The following is a 19,310-nucleotide window of genomic DNA, read 5'->3' as shown; positions in this document are numbered from 1 at the left end:
GAGTGATAGATTCATATCATACTTTTTAATATCCTTCATTCTGGGAGCAAGATATTCAATATCCTTTATAGATGACTCTTTCAAAATATATTTTGACAGTAAGATACAAACCTAATCTTGGAATGTTCTCTTCTTCAAATTTAAAGTTTTATGACGCTCTGCTTATCTAACTAAGCTATGAAGATTTAAAATGATTAATATTAATAGCAATTTTATTCATCTTTAGTCTACATACAAAAAAAGATTAAATCAAAGTCTTTATAAAAGCTATAGTAATATCTTACTGATCTTAAAGTCATATAATGGTAACCTCAAGTGTTCAGAACCTGAAAATCCATTTAAAAAGCCCCTTAACAGATGAAATATTCCTTAAAAATATTATATCCCTCTGTCTCTTTCTTATAAGGACACTCATAATTGCATTTAGGGCCCACTTGGATAATCCAGAATAATCCTCCCATGTCAACATTTTAAATGTAATTACATTTTCAAACTTCCTTTTTCTTTTTAAGATAACATTTGCAGGTCCCAAGGATTAAAACCTGGTATCTGTAGTTGCCATCATTCAGCCTACTATGATAGGGTAGATGAAAATTAAGTGCACAAAAATTCTTGGTGAAGTTGCCAGCACGCAGTAAAAAGCTATTCACTGAACATTTTAAAAGTTGAGTGCCTATCATGCATGAGCCTCTATAGATATATAAGTGAAAAAAAAAAGATGAAGCTCTTCCTTTCAAGGAGTTCTCATTTTAGTGTGGGAAACATATAACCAACAATGAATAGATAGATAGATAGATAGATAGATAGATAGATAGATAGATACATAGGACAAACAGGCAGATAGGTAGATAGAGATAGGGAGATAGAAAAATAGGTGAAATTATGGGGAAAATAAAGCAGAGCAAAGAGGCTAAGATACACTGCAGTTTAGAGGAGTGACTAAAGCCATACTTATAAGATTGTGCAATTAAGTGGATATATGCTTATGGGAAAAAAATCCATCAAAGATAGCCATTATCATTATTAGCATTTATCACAGTTTATTATTCTATATTTATCTATATCATGATTTAACATTTGGTTCCCTAACTAAATTTCCATAAAGGCAGGACTGGGTCTATCTGAGAAACTGCTGCACTTTTGGTGTCTGGCAGAATCTTATACATAGGAGACACTGAACAAATATTTGTAGAATAACTGAATAAAAATAACCAGAGTAGCAAATATTTTTATCTAAACAAGATGACATTATTAGAATGTTTTTAATCTCAGACTTACACTTCTGGCTTTGATTAGAGTAGCTTGAAACAGACAAATGCTTCAATTATACAGTTCGATATAAAACAAACAGTAAAAACCCACATCTGTTTGAAACCAGAAAGCTCTGAAGAGAACTGGTATGTGGGAGGCCAAGATCAGAGAGAGAAGAGAATCTCAAGAAAAGTGAACTGATGTTTTTTGAGTCACTTTTTCCCTTAAGGCATTTGCCAGTTGTAAGCATAGGACAAGAGAAGCTAAGCAGAGGAATGATAGCCAAGAGCCAGAGATTTCAGTCTATATTTGGATAATACCAAAGAAATAAAGAGATATTACAGGAGTTTTCCTACTGATAGTGACCAGTACTCTGTTGTCTGACACCAACTGGTGTCCAACAATTCCATTCAGTTCTGACACTAGCTATCTGGAGTTAGCTCAGACCCCACAGATTAAGGGCTCAGTTCCACAAGACTGCTTCCACTTTAGGAAATAATACTCTTATTAATAATAAGATAATTATAATAAAATATATAATATTTAATAATTATATACAATAAGATAATAAGAATGCATACTCTTATTTCTGCCCAGCTGGCTATAAATTCTGGGGTACTCATGACTCCACTTCAGGGTCAGTAATTCACTAGAATGACTCACAGAACTCAGGAAAACAATTACCTTACTTTTACTGACTTATAAAAGTTACAACTCAGGAACAATCAAATGGAAGAGATGCGTGGGGTGAGGTATGGGGGAGGGGCACAGAGCTTCCATGCCTTCTTCAGGTACACCACTCTCTCAGTACCTCAAAGTATTCACTAACCCAAAAACTCTCCAAACTTCATCACTTAGGGTTTTTTTATGGAGGTTTCATTACATAGGTATAATGGATTATTAACTTAATCTTCAGTTCCTCTTCTCTCCCCAGAAGGTTAGGACAGGGGGCTGAAATATCCATGTTTCTACTCAAATCTTGGTCTTTCTGGCAACAAGCCCCCATTCTGAAGCTATCTAGGTGCTCACCAAGAGTCATCTCATTAGAACAAAAGACGCTCCTATCACTCCTATCATTCAGGAAATGTTAAGAGTTTTAAGAGCTCTATGCCAACAGGGACAATGACCTGTATCTTTCTATGACACCACAGATATAAAAATTCAATTTAGGGCCTAATTGCCACTTCCAGGAAGATCAAGTAGATAGAATTTATCCTATTTCATCCACTAAAAGCTCTGGACATTATATATAAAACAAATTTAAAAGACTCATATGACCATATGACCCACATACTCAGCCATTTTATTCGTAGGTATTTACCCAGGGGAAATGAAAGCATGAGCCCATACAGACTTTACACAAATGTCTATGGCAGCTTTTTCATAATAGCCAAAGTTGAAAACAATCCAAATGTCCATTAATATGTAAATGGATAAATAAATCGTGGTATAGCTATCTAGTGGAAGAGTACTGTGCAATAAAAATGAACACAAAAACAGGAATGAATCTCAAATTAATTTTGTTCAGTGAAGGAGGCCAGAGGAAAAGCTACTACCCATTGTATGATTCCATTTATATGAAATTTTAGGAAATTTGAACATAATGATAGAAAATAAGAACACAGTGGTTGTTTGGGGGTTTGGGGATAGGAAATGGTGGGAGAGAACAATTAACAAAGTGCTAGTAGGAAATTTGTATGGTTTCATAGATAAATTAATGTATCAAAATTTATCAAATCATATATACTCTAAATATGTGAAGTTTATAAGACATTAATTAGACTTCAAGAAAGGTATTAAAAATTAATTCCATATTTGTCTATGTGAACATGCAAACTGTAGTAAAGGCTCCAGAAGCTTATATATCAGAGTGATATGCATGATTCTAGCTCTCGGAAAAAGGTTGGAATTGGGGTTGATAATCAAAGTGGAGTTTTTCATTATCTGTGGTATTTTAATCCACAAAAGAAGAACACAGTTATTTTAAATATTTTTAAATTATAAAACAATGTGACAAATTTTATTATACTGGGAACCCAAATTAAAGAGGCAGAGATGGCAGAGGAAAACGACTTTCAGAAAAAACTTTGCAGAAGAAACAATACTTGGTCTCAATCTTAAAGACTAAATAGGATTCTCTGAGGGGGGACAATCTAAAGATAATAAGCAGTATAAGAGAACATCGACTGAGGGATCAGCGCTGCGTAGTGCTAGGGTGTGCTGGAGCTTAAGGTGGGAGGGGTAGAGGTCTGTGCCAGGCAGAGAGGATCTTGCAAGCGATGGTCAAAGTGTAATGGAGCCTAGAAAGAATGGGCAGCCGTTAAGAGTTTGAAGTGGAAACATAACAACATAAAATTTGTGTTTTTTTAAAAAAACAATCACTCTGATGGCACTGTAAAAAAAGATCATGATGATTTGTACAGAAGAAGAGTTCCCAACCTCAGGCATTAGAATGAAGGGGGAAAAAAAGATGAACTTAAAAGACTATTGAAGTGTAAAAGGGTTTCATGTGTTTTAGGGAAATACAGTAGTTTAGAGATTAGGTGATTGGGGAAATTATGGCACAAATAACACAGAGACAAAGAATCTCTTTGTTGTGTTATTTTGTTTTATTTTGCTTTGTTTGTGATTTAGGTTTACAGAGGTGGGAATGGTTGGTTCTAGGCAGAGATTTTTGAGATTTTTGCAACATTTATGGATGAATATAAAAGCCCAGCAACTAGGAGAGAGGTTGGGTTATTAGCCAACAACATGAATGTATTAGCTGATACCAAGAGACTGGCCAGAATCACCCAAAGAAAACATGCAGAAAGAGAATAGAAATTAGCTAAGGGTAGAATCCTATAGAACAAAAACGGTTAAGGTATTTTTAAAAAAGAAAAAGGAGTTGAACAAGAGGTGAGGTTGTGGTAGCTAAGAATGCAGAACATATAAAGAGCATGGAGAGGTCAAGTGTTTCAGCAAAGAGAGAGGGGGGCCACGAGTGTGAAGAGTAAGAGGGGTTATTAGAATTGGCCATTGAAAGCCGTGGATGGTGACCCTGTGCAGGGTCTTTTTGACAGTGTGAGAGTGGAAGCCAGGTTAGAATTCGTGTGAGGGAATTGATTCAGTGACTATAGATTAGGCATTCAAATCATCTGGAGAAGAGAATGAGAGAATTAGAGTGGCAGCCTGAGAGGAAGACTGAGCCAAAGAAAGGAGACGCAGCCCACAGAAGCAAGAATAGAGACAAGAGAATGGAGGACTTACTTGAGCGAAGTCCTAGGAGACAGGAGAGGATGAAATCAAGGGCACTAGCTCCTGCAATTGAGAAGGAAGTAGTGATCAAGAGGTTACTGGTAAGTGAGGGAAATTGAGGAATTTCACTCTATGTTTCTTCATTCCCTTCCTTTTTCCTTCCTTCCTTCCTTCCTTCCTTCCTCCCTTCCTTTCTTCCTTCCTTCCTTCCTTCCTTCCTTCCTTCCTTCCTTCCTTCCTTCCTTCCCTCCTTCCTTCCTTCCTTCCCTCTTTCCTTCCTTTTTTTGGGCAGGGGGAGAAGAGGGTTAAGATCATCTGCTAGGAGTGAAGACATTAAGGGTGAAATAATATGATGAAGACTTAGAAAGGTTTAATGCAGGCCTTCATGATACATGTGAGGAGTTAAATAAGACTGCTAAAAGTTGTGCAAAAACTTGCATGGTCCAGCTGAGTTGGAGATGTGTGTTTATAATGGCACGCATCAGGCCCTTTAATGATTCTAACCCAATTAGGCCTTATTAGTAAGCAGTGGTTCTCAGCCATAGCTACATGATGAAATCACATGGGGAACTTTAGAAAGCATTTCCACTTGGGTCATATTCCCAAATATTCTGATTGAATAGGTCTGGGATGTGACCTGGGTATTAAGAATTTTAAAAGCTCATTAGATGATTCTAATGTGTAGCCAAGTTGAGAAACATAGCACTAAACACTCACATCTTTCATTACTTAAACTCAGAACTGAATTCAAAGTATGGAATATAGTTGGATTTAAACTAAAAAGTGAAACATGGATGTCAAAGATAATAATAAATAACTATCCATGGAAGAACTTCAGAGATCGTAACATCTTCATGCTGCGCACATTCACATTTTAGAAGTTTATATTTTCAGCACCCAGGCCTGCAGCTGTTGTATACCCATATCAGTAGGACTGTCATAAAATCTCAGGATATTTTTAAGATTTAGCAACTACCTGACAAATAGTGAGGGTGAATGATGCCAGGTCTATAATGTCCATCTTTCAACGACTGATTCAGCATATATATTCAGCAAAAGTATCATCTTGGTTGTTCTGAGCTTTTTTTTTCTCTCTTGCTTCTCATACTGATTTTTAATCTAAAACAAATGCCATATATACTAATATAATGAGTAACACAAGAGGAAATTTCAGCCTGGACTGTACAGTCCTGTCACTCAGTTTTGTAGATTAACCTTTGATTTTATAAGCCTGGCAAGTTGAGTCATTCTTCATAATTTCAGGAAAGAAGAACATTATGACACAAAATAATAGTTTATTAAATTACAATAAGGAATGTGATTTCCATCTGGGACACATTCTTGTTGGTCAATCAACCCATTATTCTCTTTTCATCAGAGAAAGTAACACTTCATTTATATGGAGGTCACATGATTCTATCTTTAGTGTCTGGAATAAAACCAGATTTTAAAAAGTCCTCTGGGCAGTCGGAACAGATTTTACAAGGCCCATACACTAAAACTTGGGTAATTTTGTCATTGGATTAACCCCTGATCCTTCACTCGCACTTATGTTTTCAGATTCAGAATACTCATTCTAATTGGGAAAACCGAGTTTGAATCAAGTCACAGGTGACTAGAAAGAGCAAACTAAAAGCAAAGGGGACTGTTAGAAGGAGTCGCCAACACCAGACGCAAGAAACCGCAGCTGACACTGAGAGAGGAGAACAAAAACCTACCTCCTGCTCCAAAAAGAAGCAGACAAAAAATCTCAAAAAACAGGAGTCATTTCAATTAAATACAAATGGCCTTACATACCTCAAGATTCTCTGGGGCCTAATAGAGACTTTGAAACAAGGAAAATTTTATGTTTATTTATTTATTTTGAAATAAATAACTAAACACACTGTGTCTATGCGCATACACTTATATGTGTGTTATTTGAGGGTTTAAAATTACTCTTTTTAATTTAGAGAATTAATATATTTGGCTATATCCATCTTTGAAAATCATAAATAAATGAGGAACTGGTTTATGTTAATCATGTTATGGCAGACTGAAATCCTTGTCTCTGATAAAAGCAGATATGATGTCAACCTGTTAGAGTGCCCTTTCTTCTGTAGTCTGCCAAGAAAACCCACTCTGCTCTCAATTTTTTGGATCCATGAATGAATCACAGCATCATCCCTCTTCAACCTGAGAGACTTTTATTTACCTGTTATTGTGAGTTTATATTAATCTTAGTTCATTTTGTGGGATGAAAATTTATCCTCTTCCAGTCTACATCAAGTCAGCATCATTTATATCCTTTTAGTGAGTTAATTCCATATCAAAATGAAAGAGGAGTTACTGCTCGGAGACTTCCTTGCATTCAGTTAATATTATCCATGGTAAATAGCATCAACTGACTTTTCTTCTCCATAGATTTGGAGATGCAACTTTTTTGGCAGGAGCCTGGAAATTTTTACCCACCAAACTTATCAGTGTTCATATAGTAATAGCATCAGCATGCATGTGATGCCTATGAGCAAACATACAATCAACCCAATGTGAATAAAGTAACACATGGCTACAAAAGATATTAAGTATTTATTAAGGTGCACTACCATCCAAAATGCACATAAAAGTTAAATATAAATATATAAATGGATATGTGAACTTAGGAAGATCACAAGGAACAATTCATCTCCAAAACTGAGATCCTTAGTAGCATTCAGAAAGTTGTTTGTTTGTTTGTTTGTTTTTCCAGTATCTGAGTATCTTAAATTACAAATAAGAAGATAGGGTCCAAATATAAAAGAGTAAAGCACACTAAGGCATTTATTTATGAAATAAAAAGCATCAATATCCATTTCCAGAAATATAATAGCAAAGGTAAATGCCCTGGATAAAACCTAATAAACATCCTTTTAAATATATAGGTAAGCCCACAAAAAAGAAAAATTCCAGGGGTCAAAGGAAAACACCTCCCTGGAGAATTAGCCATCACAGGCTTAGGTTCAAATTTACAGCACTGATATGGTCAGCAAAGTTTAACTATCAGAGGGTCTGATACAAAATATATTTGAAGACCAATGACACTCCTAGGATTTCAGGCAGGAAAAAAATGCAACCTATTTCAGGAATGACAATCCCTTCACCCAGGTGAAAAGGATCACTACTTATAAAAGTCTGCTGAAAATGAGTTTATCCTCAACCTCCAACAAGAAATCTAATGCAAGCATCACCTTTGAAGCAATGTGCCACACTAAGTTACTGTTTTTTCGCTTATTTTCTCCATGGCCACCCTAAGTTGGTTTTGTTCATGTTACTTTCAATTCTAAATTCTACTCACTGTTCAGACATAATCTTTCCATAAATTGATTTATATATTATCATATCCTCAAGTCTTATCATGCTTCTGAAGTAGAAGGAAAGAAGCATGAAAGGACATAGAAACACAGTCTTTTAAAATCCAGGCTTTTTCAATAATCTGTCAACTAGGAATGTAATTCAGTTAATAGGGCAAAAGTTAAGCAGTTACATACATATTTCTAGAGGAAAAATAGTAAACAGCTACGGACAATTATTTTTTTGAAACAACTTTTTTACAGTTATATCATAGAATTATTCCAGATTTGATGTAACTTCCTATACTTTCTTCCTGTGTATATAAGTAAAATATGGAATTTTTTTCCTCATATAACTCAGGAATCTAAAATTTTTTCTCAGTCTTCAGAGGAGTGAATTGCTTGCCATATATAGTTTAAGTTCAAAGTATATTTTATGTATTCAATTTGCTCAAACATCAGAAATTCCCACAAGGGAATTCTATTTACCAAAATACATTATTTTCCGACTCTGACAAACTGGCATTCTTGTATACAGATAATTTTAGTGACTGAAATTTTTCTTAAGGAAGAGGCAAAACCTCTGGGTGGTCAGCTCATCTTACAAATAACAAAGATAAATTCCTGAGAACAGCAGCCCTGAAAGTTACCTGAAGCAAGAAAACTGCCTGTCAGAAGTGAGGACTGAGGTGGAGTCCCCTCTTTGCCCTATGGGTGGGTGTTCTTCACCTCATGATTCTAAAAGTCGCTCCCCAAAGACATTCCAGAGTATTCCAAAGTTCAGGAAAAGTTCTGTCACCTTTAGCAACTTCCATGGAGAGAATCAATCTGTTTACAGAACAGCCAGCCACCTTCAGAGGTATGTGGGACAAAAGTCTGAGATTTTAAACCAATCCTGTGAACACCTCTTTTATTTAGCTTTTACTTTGTAGGACACTTAAAAAAATTGAAGACTTCATACATTAATAACAGATTTCTACACTTCAAACTGCATGAGAGGAAAGGATCAGATATAGTTCATGAGTAAAAGGACAGGTATTTGGATTTCCTGACACAGATGTCAAAACTTACTTTATGTATTTCTGTATTTATTTAGCAAACACTTATATCTTACTATTTGCCACACAGTGCTGGGCACTGAGGAGATCAAAAGTGAAGAAGCATTGTCAGTGCTCTCAGGGAACTAACAGATTAAGTTAAGGAGAACATTGTGAACCATCACTTAGAATAATTGTGATTGATTTTTCTTTTGGCTTCTCTCCAGTTTCTGCAAGAAAAGTGTTGCTTGGAATAATAGCCACACTGTATGTTCCATACCTTGGCAGTAGCTTGGGGCAAAAAGTGCTTCTACAGAGTGCTGCTATTGAATGAAAAGTGGTCAGGACAACTTGTGCTCCATATTTTCAAGTCACAGGAAAGTGACAAACGATAAGAATGAAAACTTCAGCAGTAATTACCTGATGCTAAAAAAACTATTTGATTTGGTACCAAAAATGAAAAATATCATTCAGCAGTCAGTTCACCCCTAGGCTGGGAGGTTGGAAGGTGGTAGGAATAATACCAAGCCACTTATTACTCATTACAGCACTTATATAACCTCATCTATTTTTACTACATCCAAGGGTAGCCATATTTTTTTATTCTCAACAGATTGAATCTCTGAAATACACTTCTTGCATTCCACAGACTTCTCATACCTCAAGCCATAGTTCCAGAATCATGTCCTCATGACTCCTTATCAAACCAAGTCCATAATGGTGCCACCCTTTCTGTATTATAATACAGAATACCCTCCTGCAGTATTCAGAGTCTGGCCACCCACTCTGAGACTCTAGTATGTTTGTGCTATGGAGCTCTCTAGCCATGGTAACCTCCATGACATTAGGAATCATGTCTTTATAATTCTTCTGCACCTAGCATTGCTCTGAGAAAAAGTAGGCTCTCATTAATGTCAATTCAATTTGATTCTTCAACAGAGTTTCTAAATTATAAATAGTAAGGAGAAAAACCTTAAATCCTATCAGAAAAATAGTTCTCCCAGGTTATGCAATAACTTTATAAGCAAGGACCTCTGATCCTAACCACCCAGCATGAGGCTGGACAGTAGAAATGCAACGAAAATTAATTTGCTGGCTCATGGATACACAATAAGTAACAAAATAATATGCCACTAAAGATGTGAATGAGTATATATCTAAAAGCATCTATATTTTCAAAGCAAGAAGAATGATTGGTCAGCATCTACCATGCAAGAGTAAGTAATTAGAACTTCCATTTAATTAGCACATTAATATCTTAAACATTATCATAATAGCTAAACATAATGGACAGTAACATACAGAATCAATAAGCCACAGTCTCTAGGATTACACTAGAGAAATTGAAATCTGTTCAAGAGACTAGGCTTTTTTGACATATGGTAAATGAATATTTCAACACCAAATACTAGTAGTATTTATTCTCAAAATTAAAAAGAAAGGATAAGGGTGAGGTTGAACAGGAAAAAGCAATTCTGATTTTGTTGGAAGTCTTTCATATTGTTTCAGTCTCACCCATGAAGTAAGCAAGGGTTGTATTTACAGCTTCCAACAATTCACTCTTTACTGACTTAACTTGAATCTCCTTTTTTTTTATATTGTGACACTGACATCGTAAAGGCCACAGAAGATGAACCGGTGCCTCAAACAGGCATTTAATTTTGCACTTCAATATGTTCTTATTTCATGAAAATGTTCTTATAAAATCAATTTCAAAGTGTCCATTAACATTTTTTGGCTTCCCTGATGGAACTTACCTAGTCTCTAAAGAGAGTATACACAGCTTGTTCTTCCATCAGAAAAATCAAAGAAAATATGATAATTTATTTGACTTGGTATATTATTAGCATGTCTTAGGACATCAAAAAAATCTTTATTTCAAACCTTTTAACCCAGTATCTTCTCTTTTCCTGGAAGATATTATTCTTTGTAAGGATGTTAGTGTAATATGAAATAATTCAAGGAGGCATGGCTCATTGACACTTTAATACTTAAATGTTAGCCCTTTAAGTAAGATTTGCTTATCTTTAAGTAACGTCTAAAATGATGATCCTTGCTCTAATGCCTCCCTAATTGAATTCCCACCCAGCTCCAGCATTCAGATTTTTCAGCCTATAGATTTCCCACTCTTTAATGCATCTAATATTAGCCAGAGACATTGTTTAAAATTGAGTCAGATCATGTCACTACTCTGCTCAAAATATCAGTAGCTTCCTATCTCATTCAGAATAAAGGCCAAAGTCTATAAAATCACCTGCCAAGACCATGGAGTCTTGTCCATGACCCCTTTTGGACCTCATCCCTTGTCTATTTCCCTCCAGCAGCTTGTTCCTTAAATATGCCTAACCCACTCTCATCACAGGGTCTTTGCACTCACCACTGTCTCTGCCTGGAACGCTCTTTGCCCAGATATTTGCAAAGTTTCTCCCTCGTTTCCTTCAGGCTTCTGCTCAAATGACATCTCACGAAGGTCTTCCATGGCTATCATATAAACGAGCAATACTCCCTTGCCAGTATTTAGTCCCCTTTCCCTGCTTTATTTTTCTCCATAGCACTTATTACTAAGTGATCCCATAATATATTTACCTGTCTGTCATTTATTATCTTCCTCCTCCATTAACATATAAGCTCCCGCAAAGTAAGGACTTTTGGTCTTTTTTGTTCACTGCTGTGCCTGCAGTTCCTGTATGAGTGCCCGGACACAGTTGCAACTCAATAAATATTTGTTGGATTAATGGATTCATTGTTGTAAATAGAAACACGTATTAATACTTATGAAACTCCAGCATGCAAATGTAGCATGACATTTCTCTCTGAAATCAGTTCCCTGCAAATTATATCTACATTAAATATAACTCAGTTATCTGTCATTAAAGAATTAAACCATTCTAACACAATAGAAGAGTACAAATGGAGGCCAACTTGTCATATGTCTAAATATTTAAGAATTATTGAACAAGCTAAAAATGTTAATATATAACATGTCTTTCTACCTTGATAAATATGCCTTATTAAGGCAAAATCTTCAAGCCAGATTTTTTAGAAATTATTTTGAAATAAATGAAAATTCAGTTCTATGCCTTTTCACTTTTGTTTAGTTTTGGGGTGTGTGTGGGGAGAGAGAGAGAGAGAGAGAGAGAGAGAGAGAGAGAATGAGAGAAAAAGAGAGAGATCGTATGTTTTGTTTATTTTTGCCAAGAATTGACAGTCTTCAAAGTGAGAATTTGAGGTGCAGACTTTTTGAAAATATTCTGATAATCTCATACATAAAAGCAGTAGCCAACCTGGTCCTAACAGAACCAAGTTTGGGGTAACTTTTCATGTTGGCCCAATAGCCCTAGCTATTATTCATTGTACAAGGAAACTGAACTGGGAACTGATACTAAAAATCTTTTCAGTATAATCCAATAGCTTTTGATGCCCTTCTTTCAAAATAAACACTACAAGATGATTAAGAGAAACAAATATGTAAATGAAAAAGAATGAAAGAGAGGTTTAATTCATGTGAGAGTGAATTATTAGTGCCTTTGGGAAATAATAAAATGTGGACAACATGAGCTAACCCCAAAGGACTAGATAATCCAGATGTAAAAACATGACACAGAGGTACAAATAATTCACCCAACAATATGATTTCAGGAAAACTTCTAAATAAGGCATAGCAGTGTAGCATAGTTGTATTTATAAATCTTGAAATAAATGTTAAAAGTAGAACTCAAAGATTAGCTTTCACAAGAAAGACAACAACAATAATAATAGAAATAATTTTATATCATTTATTTTGTGTCAGGCATTGTTTAAGTGCTTTTCATATATGCATTCATTTAACTCTAAAAATGATCACTTTGAAAAAGGCACTACTATTATCCTCAACTTAAAGACAAGGGAAATGAGCCACTTAACATTCAAGTCACTTGCCCAAGGTGGTATAGTTGAAGTTTGAATTTAGTCCTGTAGTTCTTGAGTTCATACTCTTAACTACTACTACTACTCTACATTGTCTTTAGCCTAAACAATATAAACATAATTAAAATAATAACTGTACCTTAGTTGTATACAGTGATTTATGATGCACAAAATGTCACTCTACATTCATTACCTTATCAGAGACTTACAAATACTCTATGTTACATGTAATCATGTTATTCCTGTGTTACATGTAACGATCTTTAAAGGCTTTGCTTTTTGGATAAGCAAGGCAAGAAAAAATACTCCACTTGTGAAGGAAAAATTAAGGTTGCACAGGATTAGTAAAGCAATGGGGTTTCCAGTCCTAATCTCCTTAGGGCAGCACTTAGAGCATATACATGGCTTCCAACCAAAAGACGTGACTGCAAAGATTGCAAAGTTAAATTCAGTTAGTCCAAGAGCCCGAAGTGAGGAAAATAATTCTTCACTTGTATTGCCATTGGTCTCAACATTCATTCCCTTTCTTTATCAAATAGAAAACTAACTTTTGCTTTGAGAAAACTGTTCTTCTGTCCATTACAATCTTATGGTATGTGATTTTGTGCTAGACCAGTCATGCATTTGAAAACACTGGAGTTGATTCATGCCCTGACCCCCAAAAAACTATGTGTTTCTGCTGTAGTTACTCTAGTTCCTATCCTTTTAAAGCTTGGTTCTTCGCCTCTCTTTCTGCTGCTTAAACTCTGAAAAAAATTTTTCTTAGGAAGAACAATTGATTTGAACCAGCTTAAGTCTAGTTAATTCTGTTGAATTCCATTAAATTCTATTAAATAAGTTTAATTCTAGCTGATTCCGATGAAGTAGAATCAATTTCTGTTGCTTACAACCAAGAATCTTAACAGATCATTTTTATTGATTGATTGATTGATTGATTGATTGATTTAGAAAAAGAGAGACAATGAGAGAGAGTGGGCACAAGCCGGGGCGGGGGTGGGGGGAGAGATGGAGGGATAGAGAGAGAGAGAGAAGAATCTCAAGCAGGCTCCCTGCTCAGTGCAGAGCCTGACATGGGGCTCAATCTCACGACCCTGGGATCATGACCTGAAAAGTCAAGAGTTGGATGCTCAACCGAATGAGCCACCCAGGCACCCCTATTTATTTATTATAATCACCATTTTTAAGGTTTTTTTTTAAATTCCAGTTAACAATGAGTGTAATATTAGTTTCAGGTGTACAAATAGTGATTCAACAATTCCATACAACACCCAGAGCTCATCACAGCAACTATACTCCTTAATCCCCATTACCTATTTAGCCCATCCACCCACCCATCTCCTCTCTGGTAACTATCAGTTTGTTCTTATAGTTAAGAGTCTGGTTCTTGTTTACCTCCCAATCTCTTTTTTTTCCTCTTTGTTCACTTGTTTTGTTTCTTAAATTCCACATATGAGTGAAATCATACGGTATTTGTCATTCTCTAACTGAATTATTTTGTTTAGCATGATACTCTCTAGCACCATCCAGGTTGTTCCACTATGTATATATATGCCACATCTTCTTTTTTTTAAATATGGAATGCTTGATGAATTTACATGTCATCCTTGCATAGGGGCCATGCTAATCTTCTCTGTATTGTTCCAATTTTAGTAAATGTGTGGCCAAAATGAGCACTGTTACATTTTCTTTATCCATTCATCAGTCAATGGACACTTGGGTTGTTTCCATAATTTGGCTGTTGTACATAATGCTGCTATGAACATTAGGGTGCATGTATTCCTTTAAATTAGTATTTTTGTGTCCTTTGGGTAAATACCCAATTTTGTGCTCTTCAGGTCAAAAATATTTTTTGGAGAGGTGAAAATTTTAAATTAGGAAACCACTGAAAATAGAAACATAATTTTCAGTTCAACCAACCCCTCCAAAACCTTCTTTCAGACAAACTATGGAACCACCTAAAGGAGAAAAACTTAGAGTTCACTCCAAAGGCTATTTAATAACATTCTAAATCCTAAATAATTTAGCAGTGGAAACAAAAAAAATATATTGAATTAAATTAGATTCATTGAGTTTCCTTTCTGGTCTCTTTATTCTTCTAGGGCATGATTCTTTGATTCGATAATGAAATGCACTTTAGCAATCATTTCAATAGGGTCGTCACCAAAAATTTCAAGTTCTTCATCTTATTTAATTAGTTTTAAACATAGTGTTATCCTTACACAAGCCTAAATTCCTATTTTAGAAAAAAATTCATATGCAAATAATGGTTCTGATGGAATGAAACAGTGAGGAATGAATGACTACTATCTGAATAGACTCTAAATATGATAAATGTGAAATGCAATGACAAAGGCAGCCAAAGAATAGATTTCTTCAGAGACTATCACTGTTGAGCATTGACCATAATTCCAAGCAAGATCTTGACTAAAATTCTAAGTAAAAATACTTGCAAAAATATCATATTTTATCAACTTTAAAAACTTGCACTGTCTAACAAATATACAGAATGTATATTTGTAATCATAATAGTCACAGAATGTTTAGATCTTAAATAGCATGAATAGCCAGTAGGAGAAAAGAAATTGTGTAGAAGGATTCCAAATCCCAATATGTTTTTGTATATATTTCTATGTGATTACTTATTGACTAAATACATGTAAGCTATACATCAAAGACTTAGATACATCAAGCTTTAGAATTGAAAAAGATTTGTGTGCCCTTTTGGTCTGATTTTATCATTTCCTTATTTTAAGAATAATGTATGTGAAAACTCTCTTTGGAAGCTCTGTTTTGCTCTTATTTCCAAATATGAGAATTCTTCGGTCTGGAAGAGTTAAGAAGTTGCTACGTCACATGGCTAGTTAGTGGCAAGCCTAAACTGGCCCCCAAAGAAGGTTCCCCTAAAGAAGATAGTAAACAAGCAAACAACAACAATAAAAGTCAGTAATCTAAGTAATAATAAATACTGTCAAAATGCTAAAGGGGGAAAATGGTAAACAGTACCACAGTGGAAATGGGATATTAAATTAGGTATTCAAGGAAGCTATCTCTAGAAATCATGGCTGGGATATGAATCATGAAGAGGAATCAGCTGTGATAAACTATGTTGTGAATGAGGAAAATGTCAAAGGCAAAGCCATGGATCTCTTTCAACTGTGATAAAGTATAAAATAACATCCTACATGACCTTTTTTAAACCCCTATTTAATCCTAAAAGTCAAGTTCCTTCCATTATACCACCATGTTTACATGTAGCTTAGTTTCTCATGAAATCTCCCCAAAAGGGAGAGATCACACATACATTTAACATATGTGCAGATACATAACAGAATTTTAGTTTTGTAAAATACTTTCAAACACATTATTTCATTTGATGTTTACAAATAATTCTATACAGTAGGCAAGGTAGATGTTACTGGGAATGAAATGAACATCAGTTTTTTTCAAAACCTGGTCTTACCACTAAAACAACTTTAATCCTTGGGCATACAACTTTTAAACTCTCTGTAACTAGATTTCTTCAATGGTCAGGGTGTACCTTTTTTATAGGGTTGTTGTAATAATAATGTAAAGATATTCTTCAAAATGTATTTGATCAAGGTACGTAGGAATTTTAAATAATGATTCTCAATAAATGCAATTTTTAGTTAAGGAATGAGAACTGGAACACTCAAAACTTTCAGTGGTATATTAAAGTCATACTACAGAAATGTGTTAGAAATTTAAATCTTTTACATTTGGAATCTCTACTCTTCCTATCCTTTTAGCCATTGCCTAATTACATATAAACTCTATTACATAAGGAGTCTTTATGCTATTGAAACGCAGCAATGTTAACAATCTAAATTACTTCTAAACAGCTGTTAGTTATGGCTTGGACCTGGCTTTTTGTTGCAGTAGGTTGTGGTATTGGTAGTAGTTTTTTGTTGCTGTTGTTATTTACCTTGGGGGTTAGCTTGTTTTTTGTTTTGTTTTTCTTTGTTTTATTTTAGGGTTGTATGACATTTGAACACACAGGAAGAATGGATGAAGTGTGACATTAATGAACCAGCAGTGTTGGTTGCTTGGATTTTGTGCTCATCTAATCTTAGAGGATTCTTTATGAAGCAAGGGAAAGCTAACATGTTACAAGTAAACTAGAAAACAAATGTATGAAAGTATTCTCTCCCCATATTTTAATTTAAGCTTTTATATATTCATCCAAATAGTCCAACAACCTTTCCCATCACACTGCTATCTGGGGGAAGAAAATTATTCTGTTGTTAAGATTTAGTCAGAGCTTTGAATACCTTGAACCCAGAAATAACCCAGCTGCTCCTTGGAAACTTCCCTCAAGTGAACTCAGATTTATGCAAGAATAACCCCACAGAGGCAAAAGAAATAGAGTTTTCAAAGATAGAACTGCATTAAATACTGCATATTTGGCCACACTTACACATCAAAGTTTACAATCTTCCACTGACAATTACATTATAGTGTAACTATTATCTGTCCTTGATCTTGGCATCAGAAAGTCAATGTTAATCCTTTGCAAGCCAAATTAGATGTAGAACAGAAGAAGATCAAGATGAAGTTCTAATTTTATGGAAAATCACACAAAGATGTTCCATAACCTTCACAGTCATTTCCTATAGAATGTTACATTCATGCTATCTACAATGAGAAAATTGAGATTCATAAAAGATAAGCTGTTTATCAAAGGCCACACAAAAAGTGACAGAATCAGGATTTGATCTCCAGTCTCTGTAGAGAGGATCTTTCTACTATATAGGGTCTCTCCAGTTTAGAGCATCTTAAAGATTTCATAGCAATGTTGCATACTTTAGCTTATCTCCAACCTAAATTGAGCTTATTTAATTAGCAATGATGAAAACAGAAGGTCAAGCGCTAAATAGAATCAATTCAGTCAACCCTCCCTATTCACCATTTTCTGTTTATACTGCAATTACTTTTTAATAATTTCAGAATACAATCTCATTTGTTAGTGGGGGAAAAAAGGAGTTGGGAAGGATTTATAAGCAGTGATTAATTTTTTAAATATATAGCTGGAAAAGACAAATTGCTTTCCTGCTTCCTTATTATGCTAGCTAATGCTTATCATTTCATACACATGTCAAACGCTAATTGATTAAACTTTGAAAGAGGAAGGGAAAGAACAGCATCTCACTTTGAAATATCTTTGAGAACTTCAAATTAAAATGAACAGAAGATAATCGGGGGTGGAGGGAAACTCACACTCTCTTCATTTCAAACCAAGAGCTCACAAAAGATACCAATTCAAACCTCCCACCTGCTTGGCAATTTGAGAAAAAAAGACCAACTTATTAATATGCTCTTTTAGTTAATTCTAACATCTTGATGGTAAGTGGGCATCTGTATACTTGTTTTCATTCAGTAATCTTCTGTTTGCATCATTTTCCACATGATAAGACCACAACTCAAAGCAAGTTTGATGTGTACCCTGATAAAGCTAATCTGGCAGCAGGCAGTTTGGAAGGCTTTTCTGCATAGCAAATTAGCAGTTAGGTAATTTCTCCAAGGAAGAGTGGGAGGAGCCCTGGGTCTTTTAAAATGCCAAATAGATCGTTATTGTCATCAAGTCTTTTTTCCTTAACAAAGTTAACTTCTTTAAGTGTCACTGAGAGAGAGCTAGGGTCCTTTAGAAAATGAATATGGATTCCCTGGTAGTGAGCTCAGGATCATAGGTCGATGGCCAGAAACTAAACTATATTTCTGACCAACTACTTGGCAAATACGAGTCGTAACATGTAAAGGAGAATTGCCCAAAGTGTGAAGCCCTCATATCACACAACACACAAAAGTCAATTCCATATCCCCACTGCTTTGATTGCTCAGTGAAAGCAACACACTCACTTAATGGGGAGAAAGCACCAAATTTCTATGAATACCGAACACTTACAGCAGTCACTAGGCCCTCCAGACCACTACAGGGCTTAGTTCCTAGTCTATTGTTTCCATTTCTCTTTTTTAAGATCTCCTAAATGTTGCAGTGAAAAAATGGTACTCCAGTTGCCTGAAATAATTAATGTGTTTCTAATGTGTCTTTCCAACAGAACATGATTTAGCTATTAGCTTGACTAAAGGCTCTTATTAGTGTCTTCCATCAGGAACCAAAGATTCTTAGAATGTCAGAGGTTTATAAAGACTACATGTTGCAACATTCCATTTAATACCTATATGTATATGATTTCTCTTAACATTACTGCAATTGTTCTTTAATGCAGAACTAGTTGCAAAAGCTAGTCCAAAATCAGTCCAAATCTGAAGAATTCACCAATTTAAAGGAAATGTAATTTTATTACTTTAGTAACATATAATTACAACAACAAAAAATAATCAAAATCTTAGGTGGTGGTTTTCAGCTAGAAATCAGCTTTTCATTTACTCTCTGTATAGATTCAGCAAAAATTGACTGAAAATAGTTTTCTTAAAGAGGTTATACGTTCTTTTCTCTTATTCCAACTTGTTGGAACTCTTATTCCAACTTGTTGGAACTTGGCAACTAGTTGCCAAAAAAAAAAAAAACACCACAATGTGTTAATAGAAAATG

General features: G+C 35.0%; 1 long non-coding RNA gene and 1 other non-coding gene across 4 annotated transcripts in view; both read right to left on the bottom strand.

Moving 5' to 3' along the window:
* Positions 1 to 19,310, bottom strand: part of LOC131512050 (uncharacterized) — a 349,282-nt gene that overhangs the window by 118,912 nt on the left and 211,060 nt on the right. The gene's annotated exons all lie outside the window — the stretch shown is intronic.
* LOC131513243 (U6 spliceosomal RNA) lies at positions 14,307 to 14,413 on the bottom strand. The gene has a single exon (XR_009262475.1). It is a non-coding gene; the product is annotated as a U6 spliceosomal RNA (small nuclear RNA).

Source organism: Neofelis nebulosa, chromosome 5 (genome assembly GCF_028018385.1).
Source record: "Neofelis nebulosa isolate mNeoNeb1 chromosome 5, mNeoNeb1.pri, whole genome shotgun sequence".
NCBI lineage: Eukaryota > Metazoa > Chordata > Mammalia > Carnivora > Felidae > Neofelis > Neofelis nebulosa.
The sequence above is the reverse complement of the archived record's forward strand: the minus strand, read 5'-3'. Positions and strand labels throughout refer to the sequence as shown.